Source organism: Bombina bombina, chromosome 4 (assembly GCF_027579735.1).
Source record: "Bombina bombina isolate aBomBom1 chromosome 4, aBomBom1.pri, whole genome shotgun sequence".
Classification (NCBI taxonomy): domain Eukaryota; kingdom Metazoa; phylum Chordata; class Amphibia; order Anura; family Bombinatoridae; genus Bombina; species Bombina bombina.
Genome location: NC_069502.1, coordinates 89,415,594 through 89,436,565, shown reverse-complemented (window position 1 = coordinate 89,436,565; position 20,972 = coordinate 89,415,594). Strand labels below are relative to the sequence as shown.

The following is a 20,972-nucleotide window of genomic DNA, read 5'->3' as shown; positions in this document are numbered from 1 at the left end:
ATTAAGTTACTAAAGAATCAGCTACTATTTTTCTATAAAAAAAACTACAGCTTGATTTTGAAGACCTGATGTAAAACCATGTTCATTGTGCCTTTTCCCGTTAGTGTGCTTGTGATGAAATTTTAATGAATAGGTAAAAGGTTTTATTGAATTTAGACACTTCCTGCTCTCTGCTGTACAGGGATTGCAATAGAAATCCGCTGGCTGTGTAACAATAGATGGCAAGTGCTCTTCGTGTGTTTCATTCCACAAAATCCACATTTGCCACGAATATCTATAGAGTTAACAGATTTAAAAAAAAAAAAAATTATGCTGTTAGTAGCCTGACAAGTAAAATCTTCACACAATACTGGACACTTAAAGGAACAGTCTACTCCAGAATTTTTATTGTTTAAAAAGATAGATAATCCCTTTATTACCTATTCCGCAATTATGCATAACCAACACAGTTATATTAATATACTTTTTACCTCTGTGATTACCTTGTATCTAAGCCTCTGCAGATTGCTCCCTTATTTCAGTTCTTTAGACAGACTTGCATTTTACAAGTAACTCTACGGGCGTGAGCATAATGTTATCTATATGGCTCACAAGAACTAACACACTCTACCTGTGAAAAACAGTCAAATGCATAGAGATAAGAGGCAGCCTTTAAGTGCTTAGAAATTAGCATATGAGCCTACCTGAGTTTAGCTTTCAACTACGAATACCAAAAGAACAAAGCAAATTTGATGATAAAAGTAAATTAGAAAGTTGTTTAAAATTACAGGCACTAAATCAGGAAAGTTTAATTTTGTCTAGACTGTCTCTTTAAAAGGCTATTTTTAGGTGTTATTTAAATGTAAAAAGCCTCCTATGCCTCCATGCAGTACAAATATGGAGCAGATAGACGTGAGGGGCAATCAGAGAGGTCAAATCATTATTGTTTATGTTATACTGGCAAAAAATAATGATTTGTGTGCTATTGGTAACCAAAGGATAAAATGACTCTAGTCAAAAATCATAATCTGTAACCTGCAAATGCTGCATGTTAATGTTGATTTAAATACTCAGTAAACATTTTGTAATTACATTTTTCTTTATTCTTCCAATAGATGAAAGAGTCAGCAGAGTCTGAACATTATTAGCAAAAACACCTTGTTTGCTGCAATTGTTTTTCAGTGCTCAAACCCCACCCACCATGTTCCTTAAAAGGAGGAGCCAATCTGTACTTGATAGGGAGATAACAGGACTTGTGATTCCCATTGCATTAACAAAATCCCATTGTTTGTCTTTAGCAGAAAGAAGGAAACAAACTGCAAAATAGTGAGATACATGTGGCAAGGTTAGGCTTTTTAATCTCTTTCACAATTTTCAGACTTGAATTACAGGAAAATTGGGCAAAATAAATAATGAACAAGTTGTTTTACTGTACATAATGACTGACCCTTTCAGGGGATCATAGCTCATGGGTAAATGTAATTCAGTAGTCTGTAGTTTTATGGGGCTTTTGTGTCATTGACCTACAATTCTTTTTAGTGTTTTCTAAAGAAAAATGATCATTATTAGTATTATCTTGTTTGCACATAAAGGAGTGTAGGTAAGAGCTTTTACTGAAAATTACCATTAAGCAATATATTATTGCAATTTCTTGTGTTACATGGTATATGAGAGTAATCTGAATATGTCCATTATCCTACTTCCGTGAAACCAAATCTATGTTTAGGAAGCATTATAGGATAAATGATCATTATGTTGAACTCTGACACTTCCTGTTGATGTATAAACACTGTCATCTTAGAATAGATGAAATATAAATATCTTCTGTCCTATAGCATAAGAATAATATTGGCTTTATAGTTGTAATACCCTGAACCAAGAATATAATATAAATATCAGCTTTTCTGACCAACCTAACAAAGTAAATGCTCTGTGACTGTATTGTTTTCTTACTAAAGGGACACTACATACAGAATGACATTTTATGATTCAGAAAGAGCACACAGTTTTAAGAAACTTTCTAATTTACTTCCATTTTTTCAATATGCATAGTCTATTTATATTCACACTTTATTAGACATCAGCTCTTACTGAGCATGTGCACAAGCTCACAGGGTATACGAATACTAGTTTGTGATTGGCTGATGTCTGTCACATGATACAGCATTAGCTATTTGTATATAAGCATTATGGATATACTGGATATGTTTGCTAGAAGATTATATTTTGTAACTTTTTATATTCATTATTTTTTTTGTTTTTGTGGTTGTTTTAATGTTTACCATCATTGATTGGGAAAACTATTTTTTTTTCTAAAGACAAGAACAGTGTGGTAAATTGTTTACTCTTTGAAGAAAGAGTCTGTGACTACTCTTATCCTCTTAAACATTTCTCAGAATGTAAATCCTGAAACTGCAGTTATGAACTAATAAATATAGACTAAAGTTGAAAAAGTCACTTTATAGAACCCATTTTTAAGAACTCACTCTCAGTTTACAGAACTCTTTGTCTATAACTTAAAGAGAATTACAGACTCACAAACAAGACAGGGTGTTTAACGATTAACTCCCATTACAAAAGATGACAATACTGTTCTTCCCAAAAATGTGAGTATGAAATAAAAAGGATTGTAATAACTTTTTTCTCAATGTTGCGGTCGGAACTTTCAGTTTCTTGCTTTTCCAAGAGATCATGTTAGGTGTACAGGATATATCGCGTATATGTATATTCAATGTATATACATATGTAAGTATCAGTCATGCCCGCTACTGACAAAGTATTCAAATGTGATTACATCTTACATAGTTCCAAATATGGGGAAAATCAACTGTTGAGTTTTTCAGGAGCAGGTATTGTAATGCAAAATTATGTAAGCCGGGTTTAATACAGAAAACGATTAGTGGTTTACAACTTCTGATTATCAGCAACAATGTAAACGCGGCCTATGTCAGTTTTACTTTTGCAACAGAGTTCTGTCTCTCTTTTCATAAATGTATCTAGCTTTCTAATTGCTTGTATTTCTTCTGGATTACCATGGCTTTTAATAAAATTTTCAGGTGAAATCTATTGCATTTTACGACAATACAGACATCCCAACTCTCCCTGAAGTTCAGGGAGTCTCCCTGATTGTAATAGCGGCTCCCTGATGCCAGCAAATGGAATGCAATCTCCCTGAAACTCCAAGTACCACAATCCAATGTGGCCCAAATCCGGAAAAGTGTTTCTTTAAGGATTGCCTTTAGTTGCTGGGACGTTATAGAACCATCAAAGCATCAGTAACCAAAAAGCACTGATTCTAATAAAATAAAAACACAAATGCTACCTTATTTACTGAATGTAATTAAACTTTGTATTCTAAAATATTTATGCATTCAACAAGCGTACGATCACTGGAAAATAGGTTTGTTGTTTGTGGTTGTGCAATAAAGCTACTTTTTTAATGTGACTTTAGTGGGAAGCTAATTTAATGATAAGTTTCTATCTTATTTAGGGTTTCAAGGTGTCCAATATATAACTGGGAGGGGGGGGTTGCGGCACAGTACCGGGTGAAGCCACCTCCCTGAAATGAGTTTTTGCAGGTTGGGATGTCTGACAATATGATATTGAAGAATCCTATACAGGCTCACATTCCTTACTGATTTTCTTCTATTTTATATAGAATTTGAGTGAAGAACTTGTGTTTTGAATTTCCACTATGTGAACAATTACATCCTGGGTATTTTTGTTGAAATTAAAACTTAAAGGGACATTTTGCTCAAAATACAAATAATTTTTAACTTCACAAGTTATATGCTGGATAATCTGTAAAGTTTGCTTTTATTTCGCAATAATATTTTTCTTGACTGTCCATTTCTTCCATAAGGTACTATATTCATGATAACAGTTTCTATATAGCTGTCCAGTCGTCTCGCTGCCTACATCACACCGTGCGTGCGCCGGCTCTTATAGTGATGTCACCACAAGTGGAACTACAACCAGCGCTCAAAAAAAATTGGGTCCGTGTTCATCATGCGCAGTTTCTTTCTTGCCCAGACGCTCTATGTGCTGGTGGCCGTGATTTCCTTTACAGCAGCATCACTATATATATTTATGGCCAGAAAGATCTGCATTCTGCTTTTATAGTAAATATGCATTTCCAATTGAGGAGCCTTCTAAACATTCAACAGCTGAAAAAGACTTTTGTGATGTAACGTGCTCCATTTGTATTACACGTACCTTAAGCACTAAATAATACAACACATAATGAAACCGCATTCATAAGGCACTACCATGGCATATGATAGATATACTACATAAATAGGTGCAACTGTGTGTACACTGTTTTCAGCACAAGCTTTATTCATTATTGTGTCAGCATGTTATTTCAAGCAAAAGTATAAAAAAAATAGCTGCACGCTACTAATAACAAAATAACGTTTGACCTCTAATGCGCACGAGGAGGAAATCAAAGTTGAAGCAAGCAAGCTCTCGTCTTCATGAGCGCACTCAAGCTTGAAAGCGTGCACATTAGGTGGCAATTGTGCATGCGCACTAGAGGGTACATAAAATTTGCATACTATGAAATAGCTATACTTGATTGGTCAGGGGGCGTGATAATACATATTTGTTGCCCAGCCCTTTTATTTTAGAGTTCCAGGAGCTTTGTGATTAACGGCTAAGATGTATCTCTCCAGCAAAGAATACCATGGGAACGACGCAAATTTGAACAGTGGTAAATTGGAATCTTTAAATATAGTATGCTGTGTCTGAATCACAAAAGAAAATGTTCGTGTTTTATATGCCTTTAACAAAAGTTCTGTATTCTTTGAATTTGTATCTATTTTCACTTTTGAGTTAAAGTATTTGTCATCTTATTACCAAGTTCACAATACTGAGTTCAGCTGTGATGAACGTACTACACATAACTGTTGCTAATTGTAAAAGGAAGTCTCATTCATTATTAATGATCAAGAATATGTTTCTGTGGTACAAATCCTTTCCTGCCTTAGTCAGTGTTTCCAAGATCGAAAGAGACACAAGACGTTGTTTTATTTAAAGGGACACTGTATTATACCATGCGTTTCCTCTAAGAGATTAATTCGTGCTTATGTCCTCTGTTTACAAAAGTTTTTTTCAACAGAGAATATATTTGTTATTCATATTTTTAGTGTAGGTGGTGGTTTCTACAAGCAAATACAAGTATTTCAAATAAAGTAATAAAGGTAAAGTAGCTGTTTACAAACAATTAAAGAGATACTAAACCCATTTTTTTTTCTTTCATGATTCAGATAGAGCATGCAATGTTAAGCAATTTTCTAATTTACTCCTATTATCAATTGTTTTGTTCTCTTACTATCTTTATTTGAAAAGCAAAAATGTAAGCTTAGGAGCCGGCCCGTTTTTGGTTCAGCACATGGGTAGTGCTTGCTGATTGGTGGCTAAATGTAGCCCCAACAGCTGAAAATGGACCATAGGGAACATGTTAAAATAGATAAACTGCTAGAGTTCAATGTCCCTTTAACACACTGGAAAGAAAATAACAGTGTAGTAAAGATGTAATGAAAGTTCTAACTCACTGCATTGTGCACAAACCAAGAATGGCAAATAGCAGGGACATGACAATCCACACCTTGAGATTTTGATATAAAATATTTAGTTACAGCATAGTAAAAGAAGTTTGCAATATCATTTCTTTATGTAGTCAAACCTCCTAGGCTTTGTGGATATCTATCTGGGACTCAGGAGGTTGAGATGGGCCTGTTGCTGTTTTGTGGGTGGAGCCACATCGGGAGCTCTGTGGGCGGGGTTAAGGGAAATCCTGCAAATCAAGACATATGGCTGCCTCAGTGGGACAGAGTTCAGAATATGAGACTGTCCTGCACAAATTGGGACAATTGGGAGGTCAGTTTATTTTTCCCCCATGTAATTTAGCTCAGAAAAATGTGGATATTCTTTTAATTCCCAGAGCTGGAAATACAAACTGCAGACTTAGAGGCCTATTTATCAAGCCGTCAACTATGCTGCATTCGCCGGCACCAATACGCTCGGCTAACATCGCAGCCACGGACCTGAATACGATCTCCATATTTATAAAAAAAGCCGTCATAAAGCCACGCACCAAGTACGGGGCGATGAGCAGCGGACTGTTGTTAACTAGCAGTCATCGATCTCGCTGCTAAATTAAGCTATTAACCCCTAAACCTAACAACCCTCTAACGTTACAGTAAAATTACCTCATCCCTATCTTATAATAAATTAAAACTTACCTTTAGAATTAAAATAAACTATATTAAACTAATTAACCTACCCTAACTGTTATACTAAAATTACATTAAACTATATTAAGCTATTAATTAACCTACCCTAACTATTATACTAAAATTACATTAAACTACCAATTCAATTAACTATATTACATATTTAAAAACCTAACCCTACTCAAATTATTTAAATCTACAATTAAAAATTACTAAATTACATAAAAATAAACGCTAAGTTACAAAAAAATAATAAACACTAAGTTACAAAAAATAAAAAACACTGTTACAAAAAAACCCCACAGCATCAAAAATAAAAAAGAATTACACCTAATCTAAAAAAGCCCCCCCCCCCCTTTTGCGGGGCATTGCCCCAAAGAAATCAGCTCTTTTACCTGTAATAAAAAATACAAACACCCCCCAACAGTAAAACCCACCACCCACACAACCAACCCCCCCAAATAAAAACCCTATCTAAAAGACCTAAGCTCCCCATTGTCCTGAAAGGGCATTTGTATGGGCATTGCCCTTAAGAGAGCATTTAGCTCTTTTACTGCCCAGACCCTACTCTAAAAATAAAACCTACCCAATAAACCCTTAAATAAACCTAACACTAACCCCCGACGATCCACTTACAGTTTTCGAAGACCGAACATCCATCCTCATCCAAGCGGCAGAAGTCCTCATCGAAGCCGGCAGAAGTCATCATCCAAACGGGCCGAAGTCCTCATCGAAGCCAGCAGAAGTGTTCATCCAGACGGCATCTTCTATCTTCATCTATCCAGCGCGGAGCAGATCCATCTTCAAGACATCCGGCGCGGAGCATCCTCTTCTTCCGATGGTCAACGTAGAATGAAGTTTCCCTTTAAGGTACGTCATCCAAGATGGCGTCCCTTACTTTCCGATTGGCTGATAGAATTCTATCAGCCAATAGGAATTGAAGGGGAAAAAATCCTATTGGCTGTTGCAATCAGCCAATAGGATTGATGAAGATGGATGAATAGGATGGATGAAGATAGAAGATGCCATCTGGATGAAGACTTCTGCCGGCTTCGATGAGGACTTCTGCCGCTTGGATGAGGATGGATGTCCAGTCTTCAAAAACTGTAAGTGGATTGTCGGGGGTTAGTGTTAGGTTTATTTAAGGGTTTATTGGGTGGGTTTTATTTTTAGAGTAGGGTCTGGGCAGTAAAAGAGCTAAATGCCGTTTTAAGGGCAATGCCCATACAAATGCCCATTTCAGGGCAATGGGGAGCTTAGTTTTTTAGATAGGATTTTTATTTGGGGGGGTTGGCTGTGTGGGTGGTGTGTTTTACTGTTGGCAGGGTGTTTGTATTTTTTATTACAGGTAAAAGAGCTGATTTCTTTGGGGCAATGCCCCGGAAAAGGCCCTTTTAAGGATCATTGGTAGTTTATTGTAGGCTATGGTTTTTTTTATTTTGGGGGACTTTTTTATTTTGATAGGGCTATTAGATTAGGTGTAATTCTTTTTTATTTTTGATACTGTGGGTTTTTTGTAACTTAGTGTTTTTTATTTTTTGTAACTTAGTTTTTTTTATTTTTTGTAACTTAGCGTTTATTTTTTTGTAGATTTCAATAATTTGAGTACGGTTAGGTTTTTAAATATGTAATATAGTTAATTTAATTGGTAGTTTAATGTAATTTTAGTAAAATAGGGTAGGTTAATTAATAGTTTAATATAGTTTATTTCAATTCTAAAGGTAAGTTTTAATTTATCATAAGATAGGGATGAGGTAATTTTAATGTAAAGTTAGCGGGTTTTTAAGTTTAGGGATTAATAGCTTAATTTAGTTTATGGCGATGTGGGGGGCTGGCGGTTTAGGGGTTAATAGGTTTAGTTAATGGTAGTGATGTGGGAGGCCAGGGGTTTAGGGGTTAACATTTGTGGCGGGGTCCAGGAGAGGCGGAATAGGGGTTAATAATTTTATTACAGTTGCGGCGGGATAGGGGTTAATACATTTTATTTAGTGGCGGCGATATCGGGGCGGCAGATTAGGGGTGTTTAGACTCGGGGCCTATGTTAGGGTGTTAGGTGTAAACGTAACTTGTTTTTTACCATAGAAATCAATGGAATATCAGGCAGCATCAAACATAAGCTTTCGCTGCTTTCAGACTCCCATTGATTCCTACGACATCCGCAGGCTCAAGGGTGGTGGATTGAAAACCAGGTACGCTGGGCCAGAATAGCCACGAGCGTACCTGTTAACTATTTGGCAAATGGGAAAAGGTGTCAGATAGTGCCGAATTTGTATTCGGAACATCTGTAATGTTGTAAGCATCGATCTGTGTCGAATTGAGACCGGCAGATAGTATGTTACGTCACAAATTTCAACTTTTGCCAGTCTGTAGACTTTGATAAATAGGTCGAATCAAGCTTGCCACAATTACGCTGCGGAATTCCGGCGTATTTGCGGTTGACGTCTTGATAAATAGGCCTCTTAAGGTAAACATTGTTATATATCTGTCCCTATATTTGGCCTCAGCAGATAACACTGCAAAACAATGCACTTTATGCTAACATAATGATCATGATTAGCCTTTTTGTCTGCAGACTCAAACCCAAATTGGCTCCTTCAAATAAATCCAGTGGTGGTGAAGTTCGGCTATTAATAAACATTTGATTTGTTTTAAAAATGTTTAGACTTAGCTGATGTTATTCTATAGCAAGACAACAGAAATGTCTTGTACCTACTAGGCGTTTTAGTTATCAATCGGCTAGATTACGAGTTGTGCGTTAGGGTAATAAAGCAGCGTTAGCCTGCTGCCATTACGAGTCTTGAAGGTTTAGGGTCCCCACACACTTTTTTGGCCTTACCGCAAAACAACTTACGTAAACTTTGTAAACCCTTTTTTCTATGGGACTTCCATAGCGCCATTATTAGGAGTCTGTCCTGGGAGGCCAAAAAGTGAGCGGTACACCCTACCCCGTCCAGAGTCCTAACGCATTTTAAAGTCAGTAGTTATGAGTTTTACACTACAACGCTGTAGCATAAAACTCATAACTAAAGTGCTAAAAAGTACACTAACACCCATAAACTACCTATTAACCCCTAAACCGAGGCCCTCCCGCATCGCAAACACTAAAATAAAATTATTAACCCCTAATCTGCCGCTCCCCGGAAACCACCGCCACCTACATTATATTTATGAACCTCTAATCTGCCGCCCCCAACAGCGCTGACACCTACATTATATTTATTAACCTCTAATCTGCCTTCCCCAATGTCGCCACAACCTACCTACACTTATTAACCCCTAATCTGCCACCCCTAACGTCGCCGCCAATATAATAAACATACTAACCCCTAAACCGCCGCACTCCCGCCTCGCAAACATTAGTAAAATATTATTAACCCCTAATCTGCCGTCCCTAACATCGCCGCCCCTACCTACATTTATTAACCCCTAATCTGCCGTCCCAATGTCGCCGCCACTATATTACATTTATTAACCCCTAAACCTAAGTCTAACCCTAACACCCCCTAACTTAAATATAATTTAAATAAATCTAAATAAAATTACTATCATTAACTAAATTATTCCTATTTAAAACTAAATACTTACCTATAAAATAAACCCTAAGCTAGCTACAATATAACTAATAGTTACATTGTAGCTAGCTTAGGTTTTATTTTTATTTTACAGGCAAGTTTGTATTTATTTTAACTAGGTAGAATAGTTATTAAATAGTTATTAAGGGAAGGGAGCAGTTACACTTTGCACTATGATATGGAAACCACAAACAGCAACTCACTTTGGCAAAACTTAGAGCTATTTTTAAGACAATGATACATAATTTTGTGGTGGGATAAGACAAAAGTATATATATAGGTGAATGAAAGGCACTGAAGTTGAAATCACCCAGAGGGGTCAATTTATTAAGGTGCAGACGGACATGATACGCTGCATTGTATTATGTCCGCCGCACATCGATAAAGGCCGACAGCATACGCTGTTGGTATTTATCATTGCACCAGCAGTTCTTGTGAACTGCTGGTGCAATGCCGCCCCCTGCAGATTCGCGTCCAATCGGCCACTAGCAGGGGGTGTCAATCAACCCGATCGTATCCGATCATGCTGATTGTTGTCTGCCACCTCAGAGGTGGCGGACGAGTTAAGGAGCAGCGGTCTTAGGACCGCTGCTTCTTAACTTTTGCTTCAGGCGGAACTGAAGCGGAGTAGGTCGGAGGCAGCATCCGCTGCATCATAAATCGAACCCAGAGACTGCGTTGCTTTTGTTGTCTTGATCACCAACTTCTTGCATTAAACAAAGGAGTAAAAAAGTGCAAATTGAAATGTAAGTGAAGTGATCTTGTTTGGTCAGAATCAGCTCTTGAGAACTGTGTGTGAACCCTGGGTTAGACGAAAATCCCCCAAATTAAAACTAAAGAGAAAAAATAAAGTAACATCATTTATGGGGGGGGGGGATCCACCGCCTAAGACTTTTAATCCCCCCACCGCCTAAGACTTTTAATCCCCCCACCGCCTAAGACTTTTAATCCCCCCACTATATATTTATCAACACATTGTACTTTGGCACCTAAGCCGAGTGATGCCTCTCATGACATGTTCAGTGAACGAATGTAACCCCATCAGATGGGGCACTGAAGCGTGCTCTAATGTTTTTCAGTGAAACTTGTTGATACTGAGATTCACATGGGTTCACCCAATTTAAACACTTTATTCTGTAAGGTCAAGTAGTTACTTTGTGATTCTTTGTCAGCCTTTAACCCTAGAATGCTGGAAATGGCTGAAATGCTTTGCAATCAAGGTTTTGGCAACTAGGCTTCCATAGATCCTAGAATCTTATTTATGGCTTTTTGCTTTAGCATGACTTCGAAAAATGGTATGGTTGGTTCCTTAATAAACTTGCTAAAGACTAAATTTATCTCCTGGGTTAAAAGGCAGTTTTCCCCAAAATGATGCTTCTTTTAGAAACACAAGTAGATTGTTTGACTCCCACAATGTGGTATATTGCAGTATAGCAAACACACCATGAAAAGGCAAGAATAAACCAATAAAAGTAAGCAAAATATGAACATAAATGATGTCTGAGTAGTTCAGATTTCCTATTTTGCACCACCTGTGCACCTTGTTGGCAGCCTGTGCTCGAGTTCAGCCCTTTAAAGGGATGCAGCCTACCCATCTTATCAGGGGGTCACTTCCTGGGACAGTTTATTAAAGGGACAGTCAACCTAAAAATGTTTGCACAGAAAATGATATTAATACACTTTTTTTACCTCTGTGATTACCTTGTATATAAGCATCTTCTGACAGCCCCCTGATCACATGACTTTTTATTTATTATCTATTGACTTGAATTTAAGCCAATTAATGCTGTGTTGTCCATAACCCACAGGTGTGAGCACAATGTTATATATATGACTAACATGAACTAGCACTCCCCTGTTGTGAAAAGCTAATGAAAAAGCATGTGATCAGGGGGCTGTCTTTAGTGGCTTACAAACAAACAAAAAAATTGAAGGTTTAAAGGCTATAAAGCATATTAATATAATCATGTTGGCTGTGCAAAGCTGAGGAATGGGTAGTAAATGCGTTATCTATCTTTATAAACAATAACCATTTTTGAGTTGACTGTCCCTTTAACTGCCAAAGCCAGAGCCCTGTGATCAGCAGCAGGAGCCCCAGGGTAGGCAGTTCTGAGAGACCTCCCAATCGTACCCACACACACAGTACAGAGAAAGGGACAGCAAAGATTGATTCCATAGGGGCAGCCCCTTTCCCCGGTACTGGCATGACAGTGCAGGGCTTCTGGGGTCTAGGTCTGGCGCTCCACTCACCCAGCCCAAACAGTAGGCATTAAATTATTAACATCATCAAATCTGTGATCAGTTCAGTCAAATCCCGTCAAGAGTTACATATGACCATCCAGCCGTTTCATTTATTTCTTATGCCCATAATGAGTTACAATCATGTACAGGACCACTTAGTGACTGCATTTTAGTTTGCTTCAAGGCAGCCCCAGGATTTCTCATCAGATGTAAGAGAAACTCAGACATTTTATTGAAGAATACAATCCTCTGTTTTACATTTTGTGCTGCTAAATGATTTAAACAACGTGGCTTTGATTCCTAGGAAGAAACATATTGCGTGTGTTTTATAAGGCACTGTGAAGGGTCTATTGATGTATAGAAATCAGACAGCTTTTTTTTATATCCTTTTATCTGTATTGGCTGAACAAGGCAGGAGCACAGCACAGACACAAAGTATATTGAAAAGGTGCCATGCAAAAAACAAACAAAGTACTGTCAGTACCTCTAAGGACAGCAGTCTGTTAAAAGATGTACACAATATGATGTGGTTACTAAATCTACAGTATGTTTTTTTTTAAAAATAACTCTGTGTCACAATTTTCAATTTACTTCTGTTATCCAAATTGCTTCATTCTCTTGGTATCGTTTGTTGAAGGAGCACCAATCCACTACTGGGAGCTAGATGTACAGAACCAATCAGCAGCCAGCCCCCAGTGCATTGTTGCTCCTGAGACTACCAAGGTATACTTCCAGGGTTCCAGTTGTTTGCCACAAAAATACTAGCTAACCTGCAAGTAACCTGGGCATGATTTGTAGTGAGTGTCATGCAATGGCCCCTTTTCTAAAGGTCTGCATTTGCCCCAAACAGGACTCCACTATACATATTTTTTACAACCTTAGCACTGATGTAATCCCCTTGTTTTGCCAGAATTTTTTTTTGTCTTTTGGCTGCCAGTAACACACAGTAACTTAGTATTTATTTAACCCCACTGACTCACAGTAGCACACAGAGTGTAGTGTTTTTACAGTCCCATAGTTTCTTGTCACAATAGTACAAGAATAAAAGATATTATTATAATTATATATATATATACATGTAATAAAATAAACCTACTTTTTTGCAGAAACAAAGCTTCTAAATTCCTTTAAATTTACTTTTTGGAAAAATGAATTCCTGTTCCCCATCCAATAGGAAAGCGTCTGCATCCATTTCATTTAAATATTCATAGTAGTATAATTATGGCAACATCTCCTGCGCATTGGTTATTAAAGGGAATCGCATGCGCAGTATTAGCAAACACGCTCAACTGCCATTTTTGCCAATGCCATTCTAGGCTTTGTACTATATATAATAATAACTATTTAATGTGCTTGTTGGTCTGGGGGTACTTTGCATACTTACCTTGATCGATATTGGTATTTCTTTGGCTGCTGCTGCTGCCGCTCCTTCCTCTGCACCGTCCGCTCGCCGTGAAACTTCAGCGCTCTGGTGCGCCAATCCTTCTGGCGTCGACATCATGATCCACATGTTCGCCCTGCTTGGATCATGATTCGCCGCAAGGGAGATGACAGAGGGGCCGAATCTGCGCATGTGTTAGTGTGTACACAGTTTTGATGCGCATGCGGGCTGCCATGATGTTTCTACCTAGGTAGAACATTATTATAACATTATTATAGGGCTCACGTAACGAGTCTAATAATGGGTTTGGCTTAATAATAATTTTACAGGACAAATTACAAAAAAAATTAAAAAAATTTTAAAAAAAATGTTTAAAAGGTACAAATCACAAATATCCTTAACATTTATAGTAGTTCTAAAAAGTAAACATTTTTTTTTACTTTTCTATCCCTTTAAGAGCAGTATTTTAGCCCCCTCTGAGACTGCTGGTAACACATAATACATGGATTTTTTTTAATAGAGCAGTACATGAACAGTGTAATTTCCTTTAGGGCCAGAAATGTAATGCATAGAAGCATAGGAAGACATTTAACATGTAGCTGCCACTCATGGGACTAGACATTTAATTGTCCAGTATTTTTAAATAGATTGTACTGGACAGCCTGCTAAAATACTGGACTGTCCAGTTTAATACTGGACATCTGGCAACCCTGTGTTATATAATGCTTTATTGTACTAATTCAAACTGATTAGAATGGAGCCCACACAACATTTGAAAAGGACAACCGCTAGCATTAGGGGGCAACTAGTTTGTTTGTTCATTTATTAAGTTACTAGTGTTAAAACCCGTGTACACAGGCCAAAATGTTTAAGGAAAGAAATATACCTATCCCTCTATCCCTATATCTCTATCCCTATATCTCTTTATTTTTCTGCAGTGTAGGATCCCCCTAACCCTCCAACCTCCCTGATCCCCCCTCAAACAGCTCTCTAACCCACCCCCTGTCTGCCAGTACCTATAAAGCCCTTTTTTATTATTATTTTTTATTTTATTTTTTTCTGTAGTGTAGTGGTCCCACCCATCCCCGCACGATTTAGTACCCTCCGCACCCCCAAACCCCTTTTCTGTAGTGTAGCTGCCACATCCCTCCCTGTTCCTTTAAAAAAGTATTTCTGTAGCGTAGGGCCCTCCCACTCCTTCCGCTGCTGAGCCGCCCACACCAGCAGAAGATCTTTACAGATACACACACAATGTCACCTTCTGTAACGATCAGTCATCTGGCCTCATCGTGCTCCAGCTCCATATGCAGCAGATGCCTGGAGCTTTACCTCTCGGCTTTAACTTAACAGCCAGTGCTGGAGCTTCCTGAAGCTATCTCGCGCCTGTGGTTAAGGCCAGGTATGTTTGTCCTCGCTCAGTCTCTACTGCGCATGACTGCATCGGACAAACATACTTGGCCTTTTATAATATAGGATTTTGCATTAGATGGCTCATTTGAAGAAATCTTCCTCACAAACACAAGCACAATACTGGCAAGGAGATACATTTTTATTTCCACTGTAAAATGATGTTTCTAAGGTCACATGATTTCTATATTTTCATTAAATGGTTTAATAAATGTGTTTCACAGCACAACATAATGGCATAATCACATTTAGATGGCCAAACATTGCTGCATTTCTACAGAGACAATGGTTACTTAGATCTATCACTGGAGGAGAAAAAACTAGATGGACAGATGACGGTAAAGATGAAGGTAAACAAAACGTTTGCTTTATACTAGCATTTCCCATTCTCAGGAAGGGTACAAAGTCCCTAGCATTTAGATGCCACTGGTACCTCTACTACCTATCATGCAGATACTCATTATATTTCGGGTAAATTTGTCAAATTGATTTGTATCTCTTTTTGTGGTAGCTGTTATCTAAAATACAGGATGTAGATTTAGTAGTCAAAGCTGGAGATTTAGTAGTCAAAGCAAACAGCGTGCCACTTTAAACGCTTGCCAGTATAATGGCCACGGCACTCTGCATTCATTATATAAAGCAATTCTTTCTATTTTCTTATCACTTGGTTGATGCTAGTAGCCCTTGTACTGGTGTAACCACTGGCTGTTCCTGACTTCTGTCCTGGTACCTGCTATACCTGACCCCAGCCTGTTTCCTAACCTGCTGTACCTGTTACATGCTGGTCCTGACTGCTATCCTGTTAAATGGCCATACTTGACTGCTAGCCTGTTACCTACTTACCTGACCGCTAGCCTGTTGCCTGCCGTACCTGACTGCTAGACTGTAACCTACTTACCTGACCCCTAGCCTGTTACCTGCCGTACCTGACTGCTATCCTGTTAAATGGCCATACCTGACTGCTAGCCTGTTACCTATTTACCTGACCGCTAGCCTGTTACCTACGTACCTGACCACTAGTCTGTTCCCTGCATACTTGACCGCTAGCCTGTTACCTGCCATACTTGACTGCTAGCCTGTTACCCACTTACCTGACCCCTAGCCTGTTACCTACTTACCTGACCCCTAGCCTCTTACCTTCCGTACCTGACTGACAGCCTCTTACCTGCCGTACCTGACTGCTAGCCTGTTACCTTCCATACCTGACTGACAGCCTCTTACCTGCTGTACCTGACTGCTAGCCTGTTATGTGCTTATCTGACCCCTAGCCTGCTACCTGGCGTACATGACCGCTAGCCTGTTACCTTCCATACTTGACTGCTAGCCTGTTACCTACTAACCTGACCCCTAGCCTGTTACCTGGCGTACATGACCGCTAGCTTGTTACCTGCAGTACCTGAATGTTTACCTGTTACCTGCCGTACCAGATCACTAGCCTGTTACCTGCTTACCTGACCGCTAGCCTGTTACCTGCTTACCTGACCCATAGCCTGTTACCTGGAGTACATGACCGCTAGCCTGTTACCTACTTACCTGACTGCTAGCCTCTTACCTGCCGTACCTGACCACTTGCTTGTTACCTGCTGTATTGGACCGCTAGCCTGTTACCTTCCATACCTGACCGACAGCCTCTTACCTGCCGTACCTGACTGCTAGCCTCTTACCTGCTATACCTGACTGCTAGCCTGTTACCTGACCGCTAGCCTCTTACCTGCTGTACCTGACTGATAGCCTGTTACCTGCCGTACCTGACCACTAGCCTGTTACCTGCCGTACCTGACCGCTAGCCTGTTACCTGCTGTACCTGACCACTAGCCTGTTACCTGCCATACCTGACCACTAGCCTGTTACCTGCTGTACCTGACCGCTAGCTTCTTACTTGCCATAACTGACTGCTAGCCTGTTACCTGCTGAAACTGACCACTAACCTGTTACCTGCTGAAACTGACCGCTAGCCTGTTACCTGCCACACCTAACTACTAGCCTGTTACCTGCCACACCAGACCTTTAGCCTGTTAACTTCCATACCTGACTGCTAGCCTGTTACCTGCAGTAACTGACCACTAGCCTGTTGCCTGCCTACCTGATCTCTAGCCTGTTACCTACCATACTTGACTGCTAGCCTGTTACCTTCCATACCTGACCACTAGCCTGTTACCTGCCACACCAGACCGCTAGCCTGTTATCTTCCATACCTGACCGCTAGCCTGTTACCTACCATACCTGACTTTTAGCCTGTTGCCTGCCTACCTGACCGCTAGCCTGTTACCTACCATACCTAACCTCTAGCCGGTTACCTGCCATACCTGACTGCTAGCCTGTTACCTGCTGTACCTAACTGCGGCCTGTTCTGTCTTACTCTACCTGACGTACCTGATCTCTGGACATTTACTTGCCATACCTGACCCCGGTCCTGTTACCTGCTGTACATGACTGCTAGTCTGTTACATTCTATATCTTTTCTGTTACTTGCTGTACCTTGCTGCTGGTCTGTTACCTTCTATGCCTGACTGTTGCCCTGTTACCTGCTACTGTTCCTGACCACTGATATGTTACCTGCTGTACCTGACCACTGGTCTGTTACCTGCTATACCTGACCGCTGGTCTGTTACCTTCTATACATGACCACTAGCCTGTTACCTGCTACTGTTTCTAACCGCTGGTCTGTTACCTGATGTCTATTACCTTCTATACCTGACCACTGGTCTGTTACCTTCTGCTGTCCCTGGCTGCTGGTCTGTTACCTTCTATACCTGACTGCTGGCCTGTTACATGCCTCACCTGACCACTAGCCTGTTACCATCTATACCTAACCTCTGGCCTCTTACCTTCTACTGTCCCTGACTGATGGTCTGTTACCTTCTATACCTGACTGCTGGTCTTACCTGCTACTGTTCCTGACCGCTGATCTGTTACCTTCTATACCTGACCTCTGACCTCTTACCTTCTACTGTCCCTGACTGCTGGTCTGTTACCTTCTACTGTCCCTGACTGCTTGTCTGTTACCTTCTATACCTGACTGCTGGCCTCTTACCATTTACTGTCCCTGACTGATTGTCTGTTACCTTCTATACCTAACTGCTGGTCTGTTACCTTCTATATCTGACTGCCGGCCTCTTACCTTCTACTGTCTGTGACTGCTGGTCTCTTACCTTCTATAACTGACTGCTGGCCTCTTACCTTCTACTGTCCCTGACTGATTGTCTGTTACCTTCTATACCTGACCTCTGGTCTGTTACCTTCTATACCTGACTGCTGGTCTCTTATCTTCTACTGTCCCTGACCACTAGCCTGTTACCTGCTGTACCTGACCGCTAGCCTCTTACTTGCCATAACTGACTGCTAGCCTGTTACCTGCCGAAACTGACCACTAACCTGTTACCTGCCGAAACTGACCGCTAGCCTGTTACCTGCCACACCTAACTACTAGCCTGTTACCTGCCACACCAGACCTTTAGCCTGTTAACTTCCATACCTGACTGCTAGCCTGTTACCTGCAGTAACTGACCACTAGCATGTTGCCTGCCTACCTGACCTCTAGCCTGTTACCTACCATACTTGACTGCTAGCCTGTTACCTTCCATACCTGACCACTAGCCTGTTACCTGCCACACCAGACCACTAGCCTGTTATCTTCCATACCTGACCGCTAGCCTGTTACCTACCATACCTGACTTTTAGCCTGTTGCCTGCCTACCTGACCACTAGCCTGTTACCTACCATACCTAACCGCTAGCCGGTTACCTGCCATACCTGACTGCTAGCCTGTTACCTGCTGTACCTAACTGCAGCCTGTTCTGTCTTACTCTACCTGACGTACCTGATCTCTGGACATTTACTTGCCATACCTGACCCCGGTCCTGTTACCTGCTATACATGACTGCTAGTCTGTTACATTCTATATCTTTTCTGTTACTTGCTGTACCTTGCTGCTGGTCTGTTACCTTCTATGCCTGACTGTTGCCCTGTTATCTGCTACTGTTCCTGACCACTGATATGTTACCTGCTGTACCTGACCACTGGTCTGTTACCTGCTATACCTGACCGCTGGTCTGTTACCTTCTATGCATGACCACTAGCCTGTTACCTGCTACTGTTCCTAACTACTGGTCTGTTACCTTCTTTACCTGACCACTATTCTGTTACCTGCTACTGTTTCTAACCGCTGGTCTGTTACCTGATGTCTATTACCTTCTATACCTGACCACTGGTCTGTTACCTTCTGCTGTCCCTGGCTGCTGGTCTGTTACCTTCTATACCTGACTGCTGGCCTGTTACATGCCTCACCTGACCACTAGCCTGTTACCATCTATACCTAACCTCTGGCCTCTTACCTTCTACTGTCCCTGACTGATGGTCTGTTACCTTCTATACCTGACTGCTGGTCTTACCTGCTACTGTTCCTGACCGCTGATCTGTTACCTTCTATACCTGACCTCTTACCTTCTACTGTCCCTGACTGCTTGTCTGTTACCTTCTATACCTGACTGCTGGCCTCTTACTTTTTACTGTCCCTGACTGATTGTCTGTTACCTTCTATACCTAACTGCTGGTCTGTTACCTTCTATATCTGACTGCCGGCCTCTTACCTTCTACTGTCTGTGACTGCTGGTCTGTTACCTTCTATACCTGACTGCTGGCCTCTTACCTTCTACTGTCCCTGACTGATTGTCTGTTACCTTCTATACCTGACCTCTGGTCTGTTACCTTCTATACCTGACTGCTGGTCTCTTATCTTCTACTGTCCCTGACCGCTGGTCTGTTACCTTCTATACCTCATTGTTGGCTTCTTACCTTCTACTGTCCCTGACTGCTGGTCTGCTACATTCTATACCTGACTGCTGGTCTGTTACCTTCTATACCTGACTGCTGGTCTGTTACCTTCTATACCTGACTGCTGGTCTGTTACCTGCTACTGTTCCTGACTGCTGGTCTGTTACCTTCTATACCTAACTGCCGGCCTTTTACCTTCTACTGTCCCTGACTGCTGGTCTGTTACCTTCTATAACTGACTGCTGGTCTGTTACCTGCTACTTTTCCTGATGGCTCGTCTGTTACCTTCTATACCTGACTGCTGGTCTGTTACCTTCTATACCTTACTGATGGTCTGTTACCTGCTACTGTTCCTGACCACTGGTATGTTACCTTCTATGCCTGACTGCTGGCCTCTTACCTTCTACTGTCCCTGACTGATTGTCTGTTACCTTCAATACCTGACTGCTGGTCTGATACCTTCTATACCTGACTGCGGGCCTCTTACCTTCTACTGTCCCTGACTGATTGTCTGTTACCTTCTATACCTGACTGCTGGCCTCTTACCATCTACTGTCCTTGGCTGCTAGTCAGTTACCTTCTATACCTGACTGCTGGTCTGTTACCTGCTACTGTTCCTGACCGCTGGTCTGTTACTTTATATACCTGACAGATGGTCTGTTACCTGCTACTATTCCTGACCGCTGGTCTGTTACCTTCTATACCTGACTGCTGTCCTCTTACCTTCTACTGTCCCTGACTGCTGGTCTGTTACCTTCTATACCTGACTGCTGGTCTGATACCTTCTATACCTAACAGCGGGCCTCTTATCTTCTACTGTCTGTGACTGCTGGTCTGTTACCTTCTATACCTGACTGCTAGCCTCTTACCTTCTACTGTCCCTGACTGCTGGTCTGTTACCTTCTATACCTGACTGCTGGTCTGTTACCTGCTACTGTTCCTGACCGCTCGTCTGTTACTTTATATACCTGACAGCTGGTCTGTTACCTGCTACTATTCCTGACCGCTGGTCTGTTACCTTCTATACCTGACTGCTTTCCTCTTACCTTCTACTGTCCCTGACTGCTGGTCTGTTACCTTCTATATCTGATTGCTGATCTGTTACCTTCTATACCTGACTGCTGGTCTGTTACCTTTTATACTTGACTGCTGGTCTGTTACCTGCTACTGTTCCTGACCGCTGGTCTGTTACCTTCTATACCTGACTGCTGGCCTTTTACCTTCTACTGTCCCTGACTGATTGTCTGTTACCTTCTATACCTGACTGCTGGTCTGTTACCTTCTATACCTGACTGCTGGTCTGGTACCTGCTACTGTTCCTGACCTCTGGTCTATTACCTTCTATACCTGACTGCTGGCCTCTTCCCTTTACTGTCCCTGACT

The 20,972-nt window shown here is 40.8% G+C and overlaps 1 protein-coding gene across 1 annotated transcript in view; it reads left to right on the top strand.

Annotated features, from left to right (window-relative positions):
• Positions 1-20,972, top strand: part of XKR6 (XK related 6) — a 438,476-nt gene that overhangs the window by 224,954 nt on the left and 192,550 nt on the right. The window lies entirely within an intron of this gene.